The following is a 24650-nucleotide window of genomic DNA, read 5'->3' as shown; positions in this document are numbered from 1 at the left end:
GTAAGTAGAAGATAATATTTATTCACCACAGTAGGCATGGGTACCGGTTCAAGGGTACAGGCAAATTTCAGATATGTGCTCAAATAAATCATTACAAACCCCTCAATTCACTGAAAAATATGTACTTTGAGACTGTCTACAAAGGATGAATTACTAATTAGTGTTGAAAAATAAAAATTTTAAAATACTTGAGAAAACCTGTTTAACAGGTGCTATCTACAAAATCACTCAAATGTTTTAGACATGGTTAAGTCTGTAACCAAAAGTCCCCATGCAATGCATCCTCCCTGCATCCATCCAGTTATTAAGTGGAAGGAGAGGTTTCAAATCTACTTAAAAGATAATATGTAGGCCCTGGAGGAAGTTTTTGAAGTATGAAGTTCCACCATTGGCAAGTAGATGCCCTTGTAGGCACTATTAAGAAAGCAATGGAGGCCCCAGGTCCGCTGACTAATAATTGAAATTTTCATAGCAATTCAAACATTCGCATGCCTGCAGTTCCACTGGTAGCTGGTAAACGTCACAATAAAACTCATACAGAGAATACATGTTGCTGCAGTTCCATACACAAGTAAAGCTAATGTATGGCCTCAGTGTCACTGTGAGCACAGCAACTACATGTCCTCCCAAAATTGCATACTGAAGTTACAATCATACATAAAAACTAGCCTCCAGCGACATAAATGCAGTTTCTCAGCATGGGTTTCCCGCCAGTGAAAATGGCTGAATTAGACGGCTCCCCTTTACTCTTGTAACATGGAGTTCTTGCCAATTTCTGCCAATCATGCGGAAAGGCGGGCTGGCGAGCAGGAGCGAGAATTGTATTTTCAAATGTGAGTGGTTGAGGTCAGAGGGCAACTTCTCTGGTAGATTTGCCACATGAGCAGATTCTCTACTCAAGCAGCAGCAAAATTAACTTGATTGAACGTACACGCTTGCCCCACACATGGTGCCATTCAACCTGATTTTTCAGCACTCCTCACGCTTCCAGCGCTAAATTGCCGCGTGAGAAGAGCGACATTCATATTTTTCACCCGTTGATGGACGTGCATGGAATCTCGCGGAGTTTTGATGCAAATCTGCGGAATTCCACGGAGTGGAACTCCTGAGTTACCCACTCCTTTTATTAAGCTGTCCTATCACTGTTGGAATCTAGATATCCTTTCCATATAGAAAGCAAAGGTTGTCTTCCACTGGCAGATTAAGTACATGAGAAAGTGCCTCAACATGCTGCTTCTGTGGTGTCATTTATGTTTTTAGTGCCGATGTCACTTGTCATCTTTGATGTCAGGAGCAGTGCATGGCGGTGTTACACAATGTCAGAATGTCAGTGTTTTCTAAGTTTTGGGCCAATATTATAAAACAGATTCAAAAGTCCCTTATTGCCATAAGGGTGCACTTTCCCTGTTTGCGCCGTAGGGCACCTTAAAAAAGGTGCGCTGGTTGCAAACAGGGAAAATGTCCTCTATTACTGTAAATGCGCTGCCCACATGGAAGACGCAAAGATGTGCTGCCCTGGGGGCAGGAAATTCAAGTGAAATACAGAGCGGCTGCTTCAAAGCTGCTCCATGTTTCACAGTGCAGGCGGCACCTGCCTGCACTTTCAAGAGAGAAGAGAGATCCCCTCACAGTAGGGTGCAGTGAGTGACTGCACACACCTGTAAGGAGATGCGTGTGGGGGCTGTGCCTTTTTGCGGCACACTTTCAGTGCACCTCCTAAAGACATGTTTGCCTCTGTGCCCCCATCCATAATACGGCATGGGCGCAGAGGTGAAGTGATTCCCTCATTTGCATGGGGCCATACCCCTATGCAAATGAGGGCACGCCTGCTTTACTAACAAAGTGCCCTGGGGGCTGCCAAAGTGGGCTTGCATGCCTGTTGCGCCCAGAGGGGCACTCTCTGTAATACGGCCACTTGAGTTTTCAAATTATTTTTTATTAGTAACTAGTCACGGTAAAAAACCACGATGGCCCTTAACGAAAGTTTATTGAGGAGTACAATATATACATTACATATATAACATTTTAGAAAGCAGTAGCAGATGTGATAATGCATGAGATTTTAGCAAGCAGTCTCAGTTTATCTGAAACTCCTAAATCGATTGCTTTCTTTCTTAAATGTTAGGGGTATTTCTTTAAAAAATGCTAAACTTTCATGACTTTTATTAAACAACATAGATTTTTCTACTGAGAACCAGGGTCTTTTATAACATATTCACAAGTAATCGCAACTTTATTTAAAGTTGCTAAATATCACTTGTCATTTATAATGTTCAGTTTAACTAACAGTTTGCGAAATTTTAAAGGGAGTATAACTTTTGTAGGATATTTACAAGTGTATTTCTTTTATTTAAATGCCAAAAAAGTAATATTTTTTAAGAATTACACCTAGTCGCACTTATTAGTGATATAAATTAACTTAGTGTGGGAGACAAAGTTTCTTTGTTACTTCCTGCTTTTTCGCCCACCGAAGCTAAACAGTCATATTTTGCCTCTCTTGCTTTCTGATGGAATATTTTAATTCATTAAGGAAAGAACATACATTATCTATTACCTGCTTGCGGACCATACTCCTGTAATGAGAAGTATAATAAAATACATATACTGCCATTCGCGTTTGAGTAATTTCATGAGAGAGATGTGTGGGAGATAGCTACATAATTTTTCATACGAATTAAATTTAATAAAATCCATATTTGTAATAGACACACGTGTTCGTAAAGTATTTCGTATTCAGAAATCGTTCTCAGGGAACGTTCTATCGGAGAACGACTAGTATGGAATGGAGAACATGGTAGGGGAGATGGAGGGATAATGAAAGCAAAGGGGCAGATTTATGTTTCCTGGCGCATCCCTGCAAATCAGCAGGGATGCGCCAGGAAAGATGCATCACGCAAGTTTACCCTTGCGCCACCACAGATGCGCCGCATTTACAATGCAGCGCATCGTGGCGCAAGGATAAACAGATGCGTGACGCATCTGATGGCGTAAGGGCGGCGCATTGCTGGATGTCGCGTCGCAAGCACGACGCAACTACAGCAATGTTTGGGGGCTGCCCATACCTAACATGCTGCGTCATGCCTTACACCTGCTTCAAGCAGGCGCAAGGTTTTGACGCAGCAGCGTCGGAAAAGTGACTGAGTGAAATCTTGTAGATTTCACTGCGTCACTTTTCCGAGGCTTTTTCCGATGGAACGCCCACCCTGCATACATTAAACATGACGCAGGTTTAATGTAGCGCAGGGCTTTACAACGTGACGCATCTCCCTAGATGCGTCACGTTGTAAATAAGGCGCAACATGGCGCAGGGTTTACGCCGCCACTGCGTCACAAAAGTGACGCAACGGCGGCGTAAAAGTGGCGCAAGTCAGTTATAAATCTGCCCCAAAATATTTAAACCTATATATATACGTTTTTAATGGGGTCTCGATATACATTATCTCTGCAAAATACAAGCAAATCCCTATTGACATCCAGGATGACAAGTCTGTAACAAAGTTAGCCTAAAAATTTCAGAACGAAAAAAAATGTGTAGTCCTTAAACCTTAAAGTAGAATGCCAGACTTTTTCAGCCAGCCTATAGGGAAAGCACGTGCAAACTGAACTGCAGTAACAGAGCTGACAACTTAATTTCTGCAACACTCGAGCTGCCTGTTCTCAATTAAATCACTTCCTGTTCACCGAAGGAACTCTTGAAGAGAGGTTAGAGACCAATACCCCAGGAGAGCTAGAGTTTAAGGAATATATATTATAACTGTCTACTAAATCCGAGCCACTTGGGGTCAATTGGAAAGAGGATTTTTGCAACTTTTTCTCTGCAGCACTTACTTTACATTATGGCGAAATGTTGTAATGAAAAAGAAACTTCAGTGGGGAGGCATTTCCTAAAATCTTTGATGACCATTCTGTGGCAGCACCAAACAATGGCACAAGTTTTGAGTGATGGGGGTGCTACCACTTTCTTTCAAGTAGAAATATCAATATAATCTGTATCACGATGGATATAATCAATAACTATATCTTGGGCTTCTGAATAGGGTTACCTGACAACTCCGTGTGACCCTCAACTTCATGATGGAGTCTTGGCTTTCCTTTTAGAAGCCGTCGTAATGAGAGACTCAGACACGACTCATGATGCTTTTGCTGCAAGGTGATGTAATTTTGCTTTTGATTTTAGTCACTCCTGAATATCCTGGCCTCATTCGCAAAGCATATTCTTTGAGTATTTGCCAGGAGTAAGAGAAACTTACTCCTGGAAACTCACAAGTAAGCCACACCTAAATCTGAAGTGAGGCACACCAGTCACGTCAAATGAACAAACTGGTTTAAAATACCAAAATTCTTATGCTATTGGGACAACGTTGTGCAAATAACGTGGTAGCCAAATTTCAGAATTCTGTAAAGAAAAATGTCAGGATTGGTCCATACATGCAATAGAGGGATGGCTACGGAGAATTCTGCCTCCGTGTAGCCTCAGGTGATGCCGCTCCGCCCCCGTTAATGGAGCTTCAGTGTACTCAGATTACCTGAGCGAGTTGCGCTCTGGAAAAAACAAAGGTCTTGCTGGCAGTCTTTTTTTCTCCCCTTTACGGCCGGCGCTTCGGGACTGGTGTTCGTTGCGGCCTTTTCTTTTCCACCGGGACGACATGCAGCTACGTTCGTGGCTGCGCTCTTGATGTCGGGGCGGCACTTGGGGACGCCATAGGCGGCAGCGCTGCAACGGCGGAGGCTGTTTGGCGGTTTGGCTGGGGAAGAGCTGAGTCCAGAAGCAGGAGTAGGTGGACTACTTCTTCACGGCTATCTAACACGACTAATTAAAGCTGTGTCCAGAACATTTGAAGCTGTTTGGAGCGGTCTGTGAGGCACTTTGGTTCAGGGATTGAGAACCTCCTCATTTGAAAAAATAATTTGGCAAATCAATGGAGGTGTGAGCGAAAAAGGGAAGTAAACATTAAGAGAGAAGGAAAGAGGAAAAAGAAAGACAAAAAGGGAAAAAAAAATAGGAAATCATTTAAAACAGACTAATGTTGTTGCCAAGGTTGACTCAGCGGCCGGGCTAAAAACCAAAACCTGTTTAGCCCAGGCAAAGGCAATCTCTTCAGCGGCTAGAGCTGAACGCATCTTGAATCGCCCTGGCCTCAATTCCAGTTTTGAGAGCTCAGAAGAAGAGCAGCTTGAGTGCACTGGTCCAGTTAGAAGGGGAGACACCTGCCAAACAAAAATCAACAGATGGATCATTGAGCATAGTTAAGGAACAACAAGATGAGCCAACTACTGGGAGCAAAAAGGACGAGTTGAAAAGCTCAAAGGACTTTCCTCTATTTAAAAAAAAAAACATCTCGAGGGGCGTGGCTACGGCGCCAGACAAAATGGCCGCCTAGACACTTCGCCGGGACACGTTTGGAGCCTGCAGATGCGTTTTTTCTCCTAAACGCTCTGAACATTTGCCTGCATCATGCGCTGGAAGATGTGGGGATTCCGGTGAGGCAACTTTTGTTCAAAAGCGCGCTGTGCTTTCTCCTGTTTTTATGGATGCAGCTTTCTCCTCACAGCGCCGCCATTTTAGGTGCGCGCGTTTCTTCATGCTGCAAGCTTCTCTAACATCACCAGCTATGCGTGTGCCATACAGTGTCGCTGGAATATCATCTTTTTTGCTGTGAGGCAAGTGGATATCATTGGTAAATGTTTTTGCCCTTCATACCTTGACCTGCTGTTGTCCTTTTTCATGATATTAACAAATGGCCAACGTGCACTCAATTTTAAACGTTTTTTAACTGGTACTTAATAGTGTGCTCTCAACACCAAGACGACCGTCCAAAGCGTCTCATAGATAAATATCAACGAAAATGCATGAAGAGAACTTCCTGCTGGTGTGAGCACTGTAGACACAGCAAACGTGTTGCTATACAATTTAAACAAATGAATGAGTTCAATTATCAAGGCTCATGAAGATCTTCAGTGTTTCGAAGTTTTTATTGCATTCTATCTCTGTAAATGCACTTCAATTAGAATCACAATGTTCTGTGAAAATGAACAGAATCCATAGCTGACATAAGTTCAACAGAACCCAATGCATTTCGGGTCAAATGCGGACCCTTCATCAGGGGTCAATATTCCATGCTACAAAAAACAAGCAAAAGAAGCAATTCAACTGCATTGTCCTCATAAACCAAAGACTTAATAATTTACAATTGCTGTACGAGAAAAACTTTCTCTCAATGACATTCCAAAATGTGTACATTAGTTAGCTGAAAATGCGCAAGGGCGAAAAAAAGACAAGAAAAAAAGATAAAGGATCATACTCCTTCGGTGAAAACAAAGCGTGACCGATTGGCTCGGTGGAAAACAGTTGCTCTAATATCAAAAAGATGGCGAAGAGTAAAGTGATTGTGCCTAAGCTCATGGCTAAACTCATAGTTGTGCAGTTTAACTGTGGATAACCACCTCACCCAGTGTAACAAATTTGCTCCGCAAGTTAATTAAAATACGCTAAGGTTTTCAACCGTGCCTGTCACACTCACCAAGTCTGCAAATTGTGCATGGTTGCTCAACGTCACCATTTAAAAAATAGGTCAATGAAAATAGAAAGCGGATCACCGTGATGAATACTGAACATAAAAAACAGACTCGGGTGCTGTGGTGAATGCTAAACATAGAAAACAAACTCGAGTATAGACAGATAACGAAACGGTTATTGAAATACACAATTGGTTAAGTGCAGCATATAAGATATAACACATATGATTTTATAGAAAACAACTGTATTCAATCCTGTCATTTAATCCAATAGGTTGGAGAGATTGTAATTTTTTAGTCCAAAAGAATTCAGAGCGTGCTAATGATTTAGCAGGATCACACTCTCCTGTGGGTTTCTGCGATTCAAGGATGGTGAAACGTAATTGCGCAATGTTATGTCTTGCGTCTTTCCAATGCATAGCAACCGTGGATTTTTCATTCATCAAGCGAATGTTACTCTTGTGTTCACCTATTCGTGTCTTTACTTTTCTTTCAGTTCGACCTACATAGATCTTGTCACATGGACATTTCAAGGCATAAATTACATTCGTGGTATCACAAGTGCTTGAGTGTTGTAGATTGATTTTATGACCTTTGGTTGGATGATAGAAGACAGCACCTGTCATAACATTATTAGAATGAATGCAGTTCATACATTTTTGCATGCCTTTAAATGCCTTTTTGGGAATCGTTGGATGTTTTGCCAATAGTTCTTTAAGGTTCTTGGATCTCTGCATGGCAAAAATTGGAGGCTGTGGAAACAAATTCATGAGATCTGGTTCAGTTTTTATAATGTCCCAATGTTTTAAGATGGTAGATTTGATCAAGGTGGATTGTGTTGAATGTTTCAGAACACAAATGGGACGGTGAGTTTGCAGTTTCTCTGTGAGTTTCAGTAAATCTGTCCGATCTATGTTTTCCAATCTCCGGCAACTTTGGTCAAGAATGTTATCTGGATATCCTCTATTCCGGAATTTGTTAGAAAAATTGTGAATGATCTCTCTCGTGTCTTGAGAGTCAGAAGTTATTCTCTTAAGACGGATGAATTGGGAATATGGCAAATGTTTTTTGAGAGCAAATTGATGAAAGCTGCTGAAATGTAAACTATTGTTTCTGTCTGTAGCTTTGATATATACATTGGTTTTGATGTGTCCTTCATGAATTTGTATTAATACATCCAGAAAATTAATTTGAGATTTGTTGATCGAGTGAGTGAATTTAATGCGATCATGAATTTGATTGAGATCACCAATATTGTCTTCCAAAATTCTCGAGTCACCTTTCCAAATTATCAATATGTCGTCAATGTAACGCTTATATAAAATCAGATGTTGAGACCATGATTCATTGTTCAAAATATGTTCGTGTTCAAATTTAGACATAAAGATATTGGCATATGTGGGTGCCCCCGTAAATCCCATCGACGTGCCAGTGTTCTGGGCGTAGAATGTGCCTTTCCATTCAAAATAACTATGGAACAGCGCGAAATGGAGCAGTTCAACAAGAAATATTTTTTCTGCCTTGATGTCACTATTCTGTAATAATGCTCATTCAATAGCCTCTAATCCATCCTTGTGTGGTATCGATGTATACAAAGCCGTAACATCCACTGTGCATAAGTGCCAATCATTGATGTACTCAAGATTCAAGTTTTGGAGAGTGTTCAAAAGATCAGTAGTATCTTTAAGATACGTTGTTTGATGTTGTACAATTGGCTGTAGGAAGTGATCCAGGTATTTACCAATGGGTTCAGATATTGAGCCGCATGCTGACACTATTGGTCGAAAGGGTGGTTTTGTCAAGTTTTTATGAATCTTGGGCAACATGTATAGTTTTGGGCGTCTAGGATATGTGGTGTACAGGAATTTCATTGTCTTCTGATTAAGCCAACCCATTTCAGATGCTCGTGTGAGAATTTGCTTGAGAAGACTTTGGTAACTTGAAGTGGGATCTTGGTCCAGTCTTGTATATGTATCACTGTCATTAATATGTTCCATGACACTTTGTTCGTAAAAATCTGTGTCAAGGACCACGATTGCTCCTCCTTTGTCAGCTTTTGAAAAAGTCAAAACTTGGTTGTTTGATAATTGCTTGAGAGTGCTCCATTCTTTATTGCTGAAATTATGTTTGATTTTCTTACTGAAATTAATTTTATTCATATCAGCTTTAACCAATCTTTCAAAGGTGTCAATCGATTTGTGTGAGATTGGAGAACAAAACGAGCTTTTAGGTCTGAACTCTTTGAGCGAGCTTTCTTCCATTTCAAGTGTAGGAGATTCAAGAGTGCTGAAAAAGTATTTCAATTTGAGACTTCTGACAAATTTTAAAAAAGCAATTTCACTCTCTGCAATATTGCTTTGATACGTAGGTACAAATGATGTGCCTTTGTTCAAAACTGCTATTTGTGCTGTGGTTAAATCAATTTTAGAAATGTTGACAACTAGGTTGCTCTCGTTTTGCTGCGAAGAGATCTCTTTTCTGTTTCGTTGGTAGGCGTTTTTTCTTTTGCTTCTCCTGGTTTTTCGGGTTGCTGGTTGGCTGCTGGACTGATATCTAAAAAAGACGTCTTTTTGCTGCGTGTACCGCCTGATGTGCTTGGTTGAGTATCGGTTTGAGTTACAGATATCTGTGCAGATGGTCTATTCTGGGCCAACTCTGTATCAGAAACGACACTCTCTTCAGAAGATCCTGTTTTTTGTTGCGGTCTTTGCCATCTGCGTTGATTGTACACCTCAGCCCAGGTGTAAACTTCGTCAAGTTGATAATCTATCGTGTCACGTCGAAATTTTCTTATTTTTCTCTCATGTATTTCTTTTGCATATTGATCTAACTTTTCATTCAAATTTTGTAGAGTTTCATCCCAATTTTCAGTGTCTTTCTTTGATATCTCTTCTTTGATTTGGGTTATTTCTGCTTCCAACGTTTTAAGTATGTTTGATAGCTCTTCGACAATGAGGAGAATGAGGTCCAGTGAACATTCGTTTAAAATCTGGTACCATCTTTCCATAAAAAGTTTATTGGTCTTGCATAACATAGGTTTGAGAGCGATCCATTCATTTGTTTAAATTGTATAGCAACACGTTTGCTGTGTCTACAGTGCTCACACCAGCAGGAAGTTCTCTTCATGCATTTTCGTTGTCCTTTTTCATGATGCCGGCTTACCCTTTACTCTGGATTGTGTGGTATTTCCATTGAGGACTCAGTGAGGCTGCTTCTGGTTACACCTGGATATATCTGTTTTTGAGCATACCAGTGGTTTCCTGCTTAATGCCCCTTTTTTCACCTACGTGAACTTTTAATTTTCTAAGGCGCTATAAGACTATAACTTCTCTGGATCTGCTAGGTTCAGTTGGATAACTACTCTGCTGCCTGTTACTGTATGCACGACGCCTGGTCATTTTATCTCACCTTCTTATTTTATACCTAGATGGCTCCTCATATCCTTTTGTGACTTGCCAACACTATTATACAGACTGTCAATTCTAATTTTGCTGCCTCCAACGTACGTATATTTCTCTTTTGCGAACTGACCTCTGTCATTTATGGGAAGGTTGCGCAAGCCAAAATTCGTTTTCGGACCATCAAAACCTACCCCTCTTGCTCCGTCTCCCTCCCCCTCAGCATCAGACTCTTCTTCTAATATTGCTCAAATGGCTGGGGTAGCTTCTAACCGATCTCCTTTGGTGCCATCTACTTCAAGTAAGTCCTCTCCACCCACTTCTTCAACTAAACATCTGAAACAGGATCCTCCATCTCCGGATAAGACATTATCTCCCATCTCCATGGAGTTGTTGTTGGAGGAGATACTCGCTTTGCGCCCGATTGTGGAGGAAACTAACAGCAAGCTGCAACTCCTTGAGGATAAATGGTCTACAATGAATGACAGAGTCGGTTCGTTGGAGCAGCAGTCCTCAGAGATACAAGTCAATTCCCAGCGCATTTCTGCCTTGGAAAAATCGCTCCTCAGCCTCCAACAACATACTGAAGATTTGGAAAACAGAAATCGGAGAAATAATCTACGTATTTATGGTTTGCCGGAGTCCTTGGAAGGGGATGATCCTGTGTCGTTTTTCTCCTCTTTTATTCCGAAACTTCTGGATATACCATCTACTACCTCTCTCAACATGCAAAGGGCTCATAGACTTGGTCCTCACCTGTCTTCTACAACCAATCCAGTTAAGCCTCGAGGCGTTATCATTCTCTTCTTGAAGTTTACGGATCTTCTTTCAGTTCTTGCTGCAGCCAGGTCTAAACGTCAAATCTCCTGGCTGGGTCAGAGAGTGTTCTTATCTCAAGACGTTTCCAATGCTACTGCGTCTAGACGGAAGGAGTTCCTGAATCTTCGTGCCCCTCTTCGAACTCTTGGTGCTAGGTTTGGTTTATTCCACTCATGTATTTTCAAAGTGACATATCAAAACCGGACATGGTCCTTCCAAGATCCTGCAGAACTTAAGAACTTCATCTATATTCATACTTCCAGTGGCATGGATACATCTAACCCTTCTAATGGTTGATTAACTAACCTTTCTTTTCCTCCTTACAGGTTGCTTCCTGAGGTTTTTGACATTTCCTCTTTTTGCATGTTATGTAGCTATTTTGTCTTTGATATTTTATATCAGTTGTACAATGTTCTTTTTAATGTTTGCTTCTTTATGTAATTGTTCAGTTTAGAAGCGTAGTTTTTCAGAATTGGTTCTTATCGTTACTTGTAACATGCTTGTGTTCTTTATTCCTTTTCTGTCTTAGGCTTTATGTTGACTGTTTCCTTTGTTTATTTATACAGCTTTACGTTCTTTCATTCCGTATGGTTCCCCTTCTTCTTCCCTATCGTCCCGATGAAGTCCGAAGTCCGAACTTCTACTTCCTGGTGGTTCGTTTGTCGTGTGTCGCCACCGTACCATTGTCCTTTTTGATTCCCCTCAGGTGTGATGCATTTAGTCGTCCCTTTTGGATATGCACTGTCTCTTCTTATGCTTTTCCTTTCTTCCTTTCTCCCTCTTCCCTCTCCCTTTTTTCTTCCTAAAGCTCTATTCTTTCTACTTTTTCCTATATGTACCTTCTTCTTTTCTTTCCTTTTCTTCTTTCTGTTCTATCTTTTATCATTTTGTCATGAAGTGTTTTGCTGTCCTTGGTTCGTTAATGTTTTTCTATTCAGTGTTAGCTTTTGGAATGCGAAAGGCTCCATTTGCCCTATTAAAAGACAGAGTATTTTTCTCTTCGTATCACTTATACTCTTGATTTGGTTTTTTTAGACCCCTTTCCTTTTACATTTTTTCTGTTTTCACATTCAGAGTCATCTCTTGGAATGTAAAGGGTTTTATTAATCCTATTAAAAGGCAGAGAATCCTTTCCCACCTAGCCTCCTATACCCCTGATATAGTTCTTTAACAAGAGACTCATCTTACCGAAATGGAATCACTTACGTTAAAACGAGGCTGGGTGGGTACGGTTTTGTTTTCTCCTTCTAATAAAAAAAATGGTGTTGTCATTCTATGTCATAAGAAATTGAAATGTAAAGTTTTACTGCAAGAACATGACACAGATGGTAGATGGATACTTGCTAAGCTGTTAATTAATTCTGTCTCTTTAACTGTTTTTAATATTTACGGTCCTACTCAACCTGATTGTTCTTTTTGGCCTTTGATTACACAAAAATGTATTTGATTTCAAGATGATTTATTTGTTTTAGGTGGCGATTGCAACCAAATTGTTGATCCATTTCTTGATCGTAAATCCACGGTTCGTTTTATTCCACACAAGCCTCACAAACAATTTCTTAACACTATATCCCAAACGCATCTCATTGATTCATGGAGACTCTCTCATCCTGATACTCTCGACTACTCTTTTTTCTCTCCTCTTCATGCATCTCTTTCTCGTTTAGATTATATCTTTCTCTCTCAGTCTTTGTCTCAAAATCTTCTGTCCTCTTCTATTGAACCTATAGTTATTTCTGACCATGCCCCAATTGTTACAGACTTTGATTTACTCCCTCCACATCCAAAATCTTCTCAATGGCGTTTTAATAACTCTCTTCTTAATGACCCTCTTTTTTCTTCTTCCTTTTGCTCTTTTTTTAATGATTTTTTTTAACTTCATTGTGATCCCACCTCTTCACCCCATATTCTTTGGGACTCCTTTAAGGCCACTGCACGGGGTCACATTATAGACTGTCTCCAAGAAAAAGAAACGCTATCTTCAGAAACGGAAAACCGCCTTTGCGCATATTAAGCTTTTGGAGCACGAATTTTATATCTTCTCAAAGAACTCTATTTCGCCAGACTTGATACGTGCTAAACTAGAGTTTAACAAAACTACTATGGACAATGCTTCATCTGTGCTTCTTCCTAGTAGCGCTCGTTTCTATGGTGGCCGTAATAAAGCGGGGAAACTCTTAGCGAATTATCTAAAAACTCGCAGAGAACGCACTCTCATAGACTCTATTTATTCTTCGAATAATTCCCTTTTACATAAAGACCAGGATATACTTAATGAATTCAAACTTTTTTATCAAAATCTTTACACACCGGAATCACCTCCCTCCTCTGATCTAATTCAGGCCTACTTGGATAAAATCCCTTCTCCTTCTACTTCCCATATCAATTTCCTCAATCTTGAAAATGACCTTTCCCTCAATGAACTTTCCAAGGTATTACACACTCTTACTAAAGGGAAGCCACCTGGCCCAGATGGGTTTTCCGTGGAATTTTATTTGCATTTCTCTGATTTGTTACTCCCTAGGCTTTTAAAGCGTTTTCAATCATTTTTTTCAACTGGTAAGACAGAAGGCACTTTTCAGGAAGCTACTATTTGCCTTATCGCTAAGGAGGGCCGTGATCCCCAATTTTGTAAAAACTACAGACCGATCTCTCTTGTTAATGTTGATTATAAACTACTTGCTAAGTTGCTTGCTTTACGTTTAGATCCCCTCATGATTCATCTTATTGGTAAAGAACAATGTGGGTTTGTTAAGGGTAGGCTCACTTCTGATAATTCACGTCTTTTCTCAATGTTTTAAATAAAATTCCTTCCCTTTCTATTTCTTTGGCTGCTATATCTGTCGATGCAGAGAAAGCCTTTGACAGAGTAGACTGGTCTTTTTTGTTTGCATCCTTACGTTGGCATGGTTTTGGTCCTAAATTCATATCGCTCATATCTTTATTGTACTCCACTCCTAAGGCTTTGGTTCTAGTTAATGGCCAGGTCTCCTCTTACTTTTCTCTTCAGTGTGGCGTTCGTCAAGGTTGCCCTCTATCCCCCCTTCTTTTTGTTCTCGCCCTTGAACCCTTTCTGACTTCCATTCGTAATAATGACTCCATTTCCGGATTTCCTTATGGTGAGCATCAATTAAAACTCTCTGCATACGCAGATGATATTCTTTTATTTATTTCTACCCCTGAAACTTCTAGTCCTCCATTATTACTTGAATTAGAATCCTTTTCACTGGTCTCTGGTTACAAAATTAATTCAGACAAGACTGAAATTCTTCCTCTTACAAAATTCTGTCTTCCCCATTCCTTCTCTACTACTGGTTTTGCTTGGAATAGTTCAAAAATCAAATACCTAGGTATTTGGTTTTCCAACTCCATCACCTCTTCAGTTAAATTGAATATGTCCACAGTCTTGTCTAGGATTGAGAAATTACTTTCCTCTTGGAATCCTCTTTTTCTTTCTTGGTGGGGCCGGTTGAATTCGATTAAAATGATGATTACCCCAATTTTAATTTATGTACTCTCCATGCTACCTGTTCATATTCCTGCTCTATATTTTAAACATATTGATTCGTGTCTTTCTAGATTTCTCTGGAAAAATAAAAAGTCTAGAATTGCTCTAACCTCTCTTCGAAAACCGAAATCTAGCGTTGGTGTGAATTTTCCGGACTTTCGTCTTTATCATAAATCCTTTTCCCTTCGCCAAGCTTCTAAATGGCTCATATCGGATCCCTCCCCTTTTACCCCTCTTTGGTTTTCCATTGAACAAATCTTATTATTACCCTTCTCTTTCAAGGAAGTTATCGTTTTTTCTGCCAAGACTTCGCATACTTCTCTTCCTCTATTTAGACATACATGCTCTCTCCTAAAATCCTTGACTTGCCCTAATTCTATTTCTCGCGAATCCTTCTAAGATTCCCCTATCTGGCATAACTCGCTTATCCTTCTCAAAAACAGACCCATTTTTTGGAAGGAATGGAGATTAAAGGGTATCATATGGGTTAAACACCTTTTCAATGGAACTTCTCCTTGTACCTTTCCTCACTTTCAATCCTTATTCCATTGTCCTCGCTCCTTTTTGCAGAAGTTTATTACTCTTATGGCGATTATTCTTGACATATATTTTTCTCTTCCTCCTTCGCCTTCACCTGTCGCCCAGCATCCGCTTCTCAAAATACTTCTTACTCTCCCTAAAGCCTCTCTTATATATAAATATTTTTTAGCTCCCAATCCAGACCGTGCTAAATCTAAATTAGAACTTTCCTGGGAATCGGATCTGGGATGTGAATGGTCTATCACTTTTTGGGATAAGCTTTGGTCCAAATCTTTAAAAATCTCTCGCTCTGCCTTTCTTACCCAATCTATGTTCTTTCTTTATCACAGGCTTTACCTTTCCCCTGTTTCTTTGGCACGGTTCTCTTCCTCCACTGCCAACTCTAATTGTTGGACCTGTGGCTCTTCTAATGCCAGTCTCATTCATCTTCTTTTTCTCTGTCCTTCTGTTTCTAATTTTTGGGAAAGGGTCTGGTCATACATGTCTAGTTTGTTTTCAATTTCCATTCCTTATTCTATACCCCTTCTTTTTGCTGGAAGCCTTTCTGATTCTTTAGATCTTCCCTCACACAATCATGGTTTTTATGATCTTATGCTTGCTCTAGCCTTTCAACACATTTCTTTTAACTGGAAAACTCTCACGAAGCACTCCATACAACATTGGTGGAATACCCTCTGTCATTTTCATAGACTTGATGTTGCTTTCGCCTCCTCCTGTAACCCGAGCATTAATAGAGATCTATTCTGGTTACCCCTTACTTCATATTTAGACCGTATGGCTTTGCACAATAATTCTCACCTTACCTCTGACAAATTTAAACCTCCCTGAATTATTCCCTTATTCAGCAATTCTCACTTACTTACTTATGAATTGTAATCTAGTATGCCTTTCTCTGTTTTATTTTATTATTCCTATTTCTCTCCTACCAGATCATTGGCACCCCTTTCCCTCCCCCTTTTCCTGTCCTCCCTTTCCCCTTCTTCCTTGTTTAAAATTACAAAAATTGCTTTTACTCTTTTCTTTTTAATATCAGCTATTTACTATGTTATATTTTTCCATTTGTATTTTCCTCAATATATTGCTGATATGTTTATGTGTCTTTAAATGCTAATAAAGCTTTTCAAACTGAGAAAAAAAAAAGAAAAAAACATCTCTCCCGGCCCCCCTGAACCAATAGTAAAACCACAGGTAGTGCCGGAAGAAGCGCTAAATAGTCCTCTACAGGTGTCGTTTTCATCACCATGAGCCCGGAGGCAGGGGCAGGTTTTATCTCCTCCTTCAACGGGTGTGATGGCCACACAAGACCTCAGCAAATCCTTGGATGGACAGGCTACATCCCCAACTCCAATATCATTAATGGCACAGAATCAGACCCTGCCAGTGTTGTCATCTCCCGAAGATAGTATAACGCCGTTATCAGAGGCTCAAAGACAGTCACAGTTTCAGTCTCAATCTCAGTCTCAGCCGCAGTCACAGATGTCTGGTGGAACTGGCTTGGAAACTGAGGGACAGTCTGTGGGGAACCAAAAGCTAGACGGGAAGATATCACAAGACAACCCAGACTCCTCGATGCCATTTACAATCACGCAACAGATCAACGTAAAGGACATGCTGAACCTTATCTTGGAGGAGATAAGGGAGATGAAAAAATCACAAGAATATGAGATTGCCTCCTTCGATCTGCATCTAGGGAACATTGAAGAGGCAGTGGCCTGCTTTCCAGCCAAATTGCAGGAAGCCGAATTAAGGATAGCTTTGTTAGAAGATCAGATGAGTGATATGCTTCTGAAGGTGAGCGAAGCGGCGAAAAATAAAACCTTTTTGGAGAGCAAACTGGAGGAACTCGAGAACCATTCTCGACGGTCATATCTATGAATAGTGGGGGTTCCCGAAGGGAGTGAGGCACCCAAACTCTTCAATGGGTCGACACGTTCATCAAGCAAAAGGTTCTGCCTGAATTTCCTGGAGATCTAACTATTATAAAGTCCCATCGAGTTCCCTCACACCTGTTGCCTAATTTAAAGATACCACGTACTATCCTGATAAACTTTGCTGAGTTCCGTATTAAGGAGAGAATCTTGGTGAAGGCGATACAGCAAAGACAATTTTCTATAAATGAAGTTACCAAATGTCGCATATTTTCAGACATGTCAGCTGTAGCTGCGGGTAGGCAAAAGGAATTGGTTAAGCTGTTATATCTCTTTAAATCTCAGGGTTCCCAGGCCTCAATTGCGCAGCAATCTAAGCTTCGTTTCTTAGTGAGGGGGACGTTTAATCTTTTTTCAAACTTAGAAGATGCCCAGGACCTACTGAAAGAGATGTCTATCAAGATCTGAAACCATAAATGTATATAACAAGATGATAAAGTTTTCCACTGCCGGGGGGAGCGGGTCACCAAGGGTGTAGTTCCATGACCCCCATCACGAAAGTAGGGTGGGCTGAAATGTGGCTAGTGGGGTTTTACACATTTCTGGGGGGGGGGGGGGGCACATTCCAGGAGGGAAGGTGGTGGGGTGCGACGGGGGGGTTTTCAGCAGTAAAAAGAGCAGTGGCAAAAGGAACAAAGAGAGGAGAAAACAGGAGCTTGCATCTGACCAAACACCAAGCTAATTTAAGCAATAGGTATGGCTAGCAAATGTAGCATTTTGTCAGTAAACGTGAATGGTATGCTTAACGAACAAAAATTTGGTGGGCTTGCATCTTTTATGCCCCAAGTTCAAAGACGACCTCCAAATGCTACGGAACTTGATCTGGCAGCAACCTGAGATCAGACGACACGTTGAAGATGCGAATCGGAAGCCCCACTGCAACAGCCCCACAAGCCTGTACCAGTTGCAATTTCCATCCCCTAATCAACCACCTCCAAGATGGAGAACAGTTCCTTACCACAATACCAAAACCCGACTGGTCCGCAGGAAGAATCCTCTATCCACCAAGGATATACACTCTCTTCTCCTTTCTTACGATCTCGCCCTTCCCAGCCAGAACACAGAAGATTTGAACAATCTGAATAAACTCTCCCTAATCGATGCCATCCATGTCAATACTCATAGAGCCCCTAATCACATAACTAGAGGTATAACCCCAGAGAATCTCGTTCAAGTTCCGCTAACACAGGAACCTTCAACCTCCACCAGGCAGCATCTCAAATGTATACTTCTAAATTGTAGATCTGCCTCAAAACATGCAGCTGACATTGCTGATCTTATACTTACTCACAAACCTGACCTCCTATTCCTAACCGAAATGTGGTTAAATGAGTCATCCACACCTATCCTCGACATACTTATTCCACCCAATCATGACATCACCAGACTAGACAGACCTGATAGACCAGGAGGCGGTATTGCCTGCATTCACCGGAACAGTCTCTCAGTGCACCGCTCACTTTAACCGGTTCTATCCTCATGTGAATACCTCTGTTTCGAGATCACAAGTAACAACAAACCAATCTGTTCACTGCACACATTCTAACACCCGCCAGGTGATAACCTCACCTTCATAGAGCAATTTATGGAGATCGTGACCACAAATATTGGTCAACATAATACCCAAATATTCCTCGGAGATTTCAACCTCCATTGGAATGACCTTAAGAACCCGGCAGTAAATAGCCTCAAAACATTCCTCTTGGACCTTGACCTTATCCAAATCTGCAATAGCCCCACACATGTCAAAGGCTCAATCCTTGACTTGGTTATTGCAAATCCAGAGGCCATTCAGTTTAACACGATCCTCCCATGTGATTGGTCGGATCATCATTCCATCACTTTCTTCATCAAGGAATCAGTTAAACTACACTCAGCACAATCTACGAGACCTAAAATATGGACGAGAAACCTAAAAACCTCCCTCACTGACCTAACCTCATCCACCAACGTCAACCTCTTGCTCCCCCGGAAGACTTATCTTATGTTCAAGCTTTGACAAACCACTACTTTAACTCGATGACCACAATATTAGATACAACCGCTCCACTACAACTGAAGAGGCTCTCCACAAAAGACTCTAAACCCTGGTATGACGGTAGACTCCACGAGGATAGACAAGCCCTTAGGTTAGTTGAACGGCGATGGAGGTCATCACCTTCTCCTGACCACCTCAAACTGCTTAGAGCCACCAGAAACTCTTATTATAGAAAAAGTAGACATTCAAAAGCAAACGTTTTTAAAAATCAGTTAGACCAAACCAAGAACCAACCCAAAAAACTATTTTAACTAGTTAAAATTCAATTTACTGGCGTACCTCACCCTCGCCAAGCTGGTCAACGCACACCACATAACTGTAAAGAATTTGCCTCCTTCTTCACGAAAAAGACAGAACTCTTGAAAGCCTCATGGTCCTCCTTCACAACTTACAGTGAAGAAGAAACTCTAAAAACACTCACCTCCCTAAACCCTGCCAACCACTTCTCAGACACTCTACCTGCAAACTACCTAACAGCATTCATGCCACTGCTTCTGCCACTTTGGACAAAGATTATCAATGCCTCTCTACTCCAAGGAATGATTCAGGAATTTCTAAAATCAGTATAGGTATCCCCCATCCTAAAAAACTGACAGCGGACCCCACGGACTTAAATAACTACTGAACCAATTTCCAACATCCCAACTCTGGCAAAACCCCTAGAAAAATGTGTACTCATCCAGTTGGACAACCACATCACCAACTTCAACCTGCTCAATAAATTCCAATCTGGCTTCTGTGCAGGGCATAGTACTGAATCAGCTGTGACCCACATAGTAGACGGCAGACTAAAAATCCTAGACCAGAACGAATCCTGTCTACTTATCCTGCTTGACTTATCCTCGGCCTTTGACACCGTCAAACATGATAACCCACTAGACCTCCTGAAATACAGAATGGGCTTATCAGGGTCAGTACTAAATTGGTTTACCTCTTTCCTCCTAAATAGATCCCAAAGTTTCAAGGTCAATCAATCCTTGTCCAAGGCCGTCCTAGTCACATTAGGAGTCCCGCAAGGCTCCTCCCTCTCACCTATACTGTTCAACCTATTCATGGAGCCACTCACTGCTATCCTCAATTCATCAAATATCCACTTTCACATGAACGCAGATGACATGCAACTATATCTAAAGATAAACTCTCCAGGGGACATCAAATCTCTCAATCTAATGTTATAAAAAACTCAGTCTTGGCTAACGGAAAACCACCTCAAACACAATGCCCTCAAAACTGAATTCCTTCTAATCGCTCCACCTAACCAATCAGCCATCGTACAAGAATGGCTTAAACAACTTACAGCGCTCAAGTGCCAATCTCTTGTAATTGATTCTTCAGACACCAGACTGAATCCCTCAACTGACTCTTTCAAAAAAGAAGTTAAATCTCTTCTCATGATGAAATTCACTTGATCTGGGTTTCAGACTCTTAGAACAATTAGCTGCAACGTAAAACTTTACTTTGAAATACAATGTTTCTTCTGTTCAACTACCTCACTTGTAAAGCGCTCTGATACCCACAAGGGTCATGTTCGCGCTATATAAAACCTTCAAAAATAAGTTATTTTTCTTCAAGAGACACACCTTAAGTCAAATTCACCCAAGCTTTATCTGCCAAGAACATTCTCTGATGCTTTTTTTGCATCAGATGGGCTAGCAATGAGATGTGTAGCCATCTACTTTTCTAGAAACCTGTCTTGGAAATTTGAACAAGTTCGCAGGGATCCCCAGGGAAGATAGTTATGGGTAGTGGCGAAATTAAATGGGAGGATTTTGAAATTTTGTGAACTATTATGGTCCGATCATGGATGATGCTTCTGGGTTGGCTAAGATTAATGAGCTGCTAAGGGGAGCCCCTGGTCAGATCATTATTGGGGGGGATTTCAATTATATACAGGATCTAAAAAAAGATACCTCCAATAAAAATAAAAAAGAATTGAAACCAAATACAAAAAGAATCTTTGAAGGTATAAAGCACGACTATCAGCTGATAGACCCATGGCTAATGCCAACCAGGTTACAAATAGCTATACATGCCACTCTCTCCAATACCAGACGGCATCCCGTATTGATTGTTTTTTAACATCCAGATCACTAAATATCTTAAAGGCCGATATTGGGGCAAATTCTTTCTCTGACCACTCCTACATCAAGCTCGACCTAGAAATTGACAAGGACAGAAGTGAGCGATCCAGGTGGCAGATGGATCGACTCCTCCTTCAAGATCATCAATGGGTTGAGACCTTGAGAGTATGGATCCTTGAATATTTTAGGCTTAACAAGGGGACAGCAGAACCCTTTGCAGTATGGGGGGTTCAAGGCTGCTGTTCGCGGGACAAACTATCTCCTTTCGGCTACTCAGTCGAAAGCACAACGGGCTAAAATAGCTGAACTCCAGCAGTCCGTGGAAAGGGCACAAGATCTGAGAAATGTATCTCAATTACATCTCCTTGAAAACGCCAAAAAGGTACTGAGGGAATTCTTCTTACTAGAAGAAATTAGTAGTTCCCGAACTTACCAACAAAGGGTATACAAGGAAAGCCAAATGGTGGGTAAACTGTTAGCTGGCTCCACAAAAACTAGACAGGAAGCGGCCCTAATTTCAAAGGTGGTAAATCCAAAGACTGGAGTTATAGTGTCAAATAGTGACGAGATTGCTCTGGCTTTCATGGAACATTACCAACAGCTTTATACAACGGAATATCCAGTTGGCCAAGATACGAAACAGAATTATTTTGATGGCGTAAATCTCCCGAAACTCTCTGATTCCTTTGTAGAGCAGCTAAAATTAGACATATCAAGAACAGAAATTCTGGAAGGGGAGTGGCTAACCAGCGAACATGGCGGATATGGCAGACACGAGTCCGTAGTGCTCTGGCCGACATCCCTGGTAATCCGAGAAATTCTCCTCCAAGTGCGCCACCCATGCCCGCAGCCTGATGCGCCAGACAGAGGAAGGGCAGCGGTCACCAGGAGACTCCTGCTTCCGCAATTTTCACAGTCGTGGGAGCGATTATGCCCGAGAGCGTGATCGCGGCCTACGCGAGGTGAGGCAGCGGGACGGAGACCCATGCTGGGCGGCAGTCCCTGGTGCCGCCGAAGCCGTTGATGCTGCAGACGCCCTGCTGGTGTGCCCTGTGCTTCATTGCCCCACTCTCGGGGGCGACCTCGTGAGCGGTGTTACGGCGAGTGGACCGGTGTGGGGAGGAGAGGCCGCAGGATCGTTGCCGCGCTGGGACCTGAGGGCAAGGAGGAATCTACTGGAGGACGTACATCGGAGCGGCTGTGACGGTTGGCGCCGTGGCAATAGTGAGGGCGACGCCTGCAGCCCCCTGTCTGCTCTGTGAAGCTGACCCGCCTGCCCCGTGGTTGCAGGAGACGTGGGGTGACCCACGGGCCGGAGGAGAGAAGAGGTGCGACCCCAGGACTGCTGCCGCCTGGGGATCTGAGGCCTGGAGCACCGGCGCTGAGGTGACAAACGGGCGGTCCTGGAGGTGAAGATGACCCCTGCCTGGTACGGAGGCTGGGGGCAGCGCCACGGGGTGGCCGGAGGCCCGCGTGATCTTGCTTGTCCTGCTGCGGCCCAGAGAAGTCATTGTAGAGGTGCCGCATTGAGGAGGCAGCGGAGGAGGCGAGCAGGGGCTCGGGTCACGGTGAGCCCTTGTGGACTGGGGGGAACCACGCAACCGCGCATCTAGCCCTCCCTGGGTGCCGCAACGGACGGTCAGCGCCTGCATTCCATAGAGCAGAAGCCTGTGGGCTGTATCTGAGGGACGATTTTGTGGCAGGACTGGACGGGCGGTCGGCCTACGAGGTGAGGGGGGGTGCTCATGTAGGGCTGAACTGGCAAGCCACGGGTGAAACGGCGAATTTTGCAGAGGAACTCTAAAGCCCGGGCGCTCTGAAATAAAGAGGTAGATGTGAGGGGCGGCCTGTATGGCAGCATGAGATGAAGACTGGGCAGTGCTAATCACATGTGAGGATGGCAGCCTTTGGGAAGTGCGAGGACCGCTGGGTATGCGGCGGAGTCAATCAGGGCATCTCCCGCTGGTGCACAGGCAACTTGAATGACACGAAGGACGCCCAACAGCTCGCCCGAGGGAAGTGCAGGGGAAACGCACTCCTTCTATTGCAGCCGCGCACCCTACTCCCTGTGCTGCTACTTCCAAGGCGTGCTGCATGGCGCATGATCTGACTTCAGCAGCGGTGCCCGGGCGCATGCGGTGCAGACCTGCACTTGCCGCCCTTTCACGCATCATGCTTCGCCCGGACCCAGACCGGCATCTGGTCCCGACGAGGCGAGTCTCTCCGGTGCATCGGAGGCGACGGACGGTCTGGCGATGACTGCTGCCACAAGCAGCTAACAGTCCCTCCTATACCGGACACTGGCTGTGAATGCCCATGGCGCAGCAACTCGTGATGGGCCGTATGCGGGCCAAGGCGTAACAGCGACCGATGCGAGTTGGAAGTCTAGATCCTGCACGTCCGAGGGAGTCGAGTGAAACGGGGTCGACCGCGGCGCTGGCTGCCAAAATGGACATGGTCCTCGCGGTGGTGGAGAGGCTAGGGACTGCACTGGAACACACCAGGGCATCCTTGGAAACTCGGATCGATAAAGTCATGTCTGACTTCACACTCCTCCATGCGGATCATCGCAAATTAACTGAGAAGGTCACTGCACAGGGACAGGTATTCAAAGATCTCCAGCCGGTCACCCACAGTCACGCGGCTGCATTGCAGGATATAATGGAGCGGATACATGCCCTTGAGGACAGGGCGGAGGATGCTGAAGGACGCTCGCGTGGCAACAATGTGCGTGTAGTGGGCTTGCCAGAAGGAGAAGAAGGGAGACATCCTGAGCAGCACGTCGAGAACTGGCTGCGAGGCCTCCTGCTGCAGGGAACACTTTCAAAACAATTTGCGTTGGAGAGGGCTCACCGAGTGCCCGCTCAAACTCCTTAACTACCAGGATCGGGATGCGGTGCTGCGGGAAACCCGGAAACTGGACAACCTGACTGTCAATGGCAGCCGCATCATGCTTTTCCCGGACTATACCACCCTGGTGTAGCGCCGATGAAACAACTACATGGCGGTGAAGTGACAGCTTCGTAAGCTGGAACTGCCGTACTCGCTGCTGCTCCCTGCCAGGCTGCGAGTGGCTGCGAAAGGTAAAACTCACTTCTTCAACACGCCGACGGAGGCGTGGGACTGGTTGGAAGAGTCGGGCCTAAAGACGGGGTCGAGGCCAAGGGATCCGACTGACATCGCGACCACAGGCAAGAGAAACAGGCGTCGCCAAAGGCAGAGGACGCCCGCGAGGCAGCGCCCAAACAGGTGGCCCCCAGCCCGGAGAAAATGTGACTAGAGCACCAAAATGTACTGGAAGCCGTCACGACGCTTGGCTCCCCGAGTGCTCCGGCTCGCCTGGAGTCTCCTGCGCATCGCACTGGGATGTCGAGCGGATTGTCGACACCGTCATCCGAATGCTCTGAGGAGCGGCACATGCCGGTAGTCACTCCGCAAATGGCAGATGAGATCCTAGGAAGACGTTGTTGCTGTAATGGACATTGTGGACGTTCGTGCACGCAAGTACTGAATTGTGGGTTATTGGGGTTTGTTAAATAAGCGGGGGGGACTTAGCGGGGGCACTGTGCATGCGCATTTGGCTGATTGCTGCCCGAGACAGGCTGCGTTTGGGACTGCAGAACCCGGTGGTTCCTTGTGTGGCTGGCACTCACGCACGCGTAGATGGCTCGTGGCTGCGCTAGAGCACCACCACTTTGTTGGGCTCCATCAATGGCATCCTGTGTGGTGCACCACATGCGAGAGGTAAGATGGGGATGGTCATAGCAGATTGTTGGCTACACGCACACCCCATCAGGCTACACACTGACCTAGTCCCTGCCT

This window comes from Triturus cristatus, chromosome 6, assembly GCF_964204655.1.
Source record: "Triturus cristatus chromosome 6, aTriCri1.1, whole genome shotgun sequence".
In the NCBI taxonomy this organism is placed as follows: domain Eukaryota; kingdom Metazoa; phylum Chordata; class Amphibia; order Caudata; family Salamandridae; genus Triturus; species Triturus cristatus.
Note: the sequence above shows the minus strand (reverse complement) of the source record.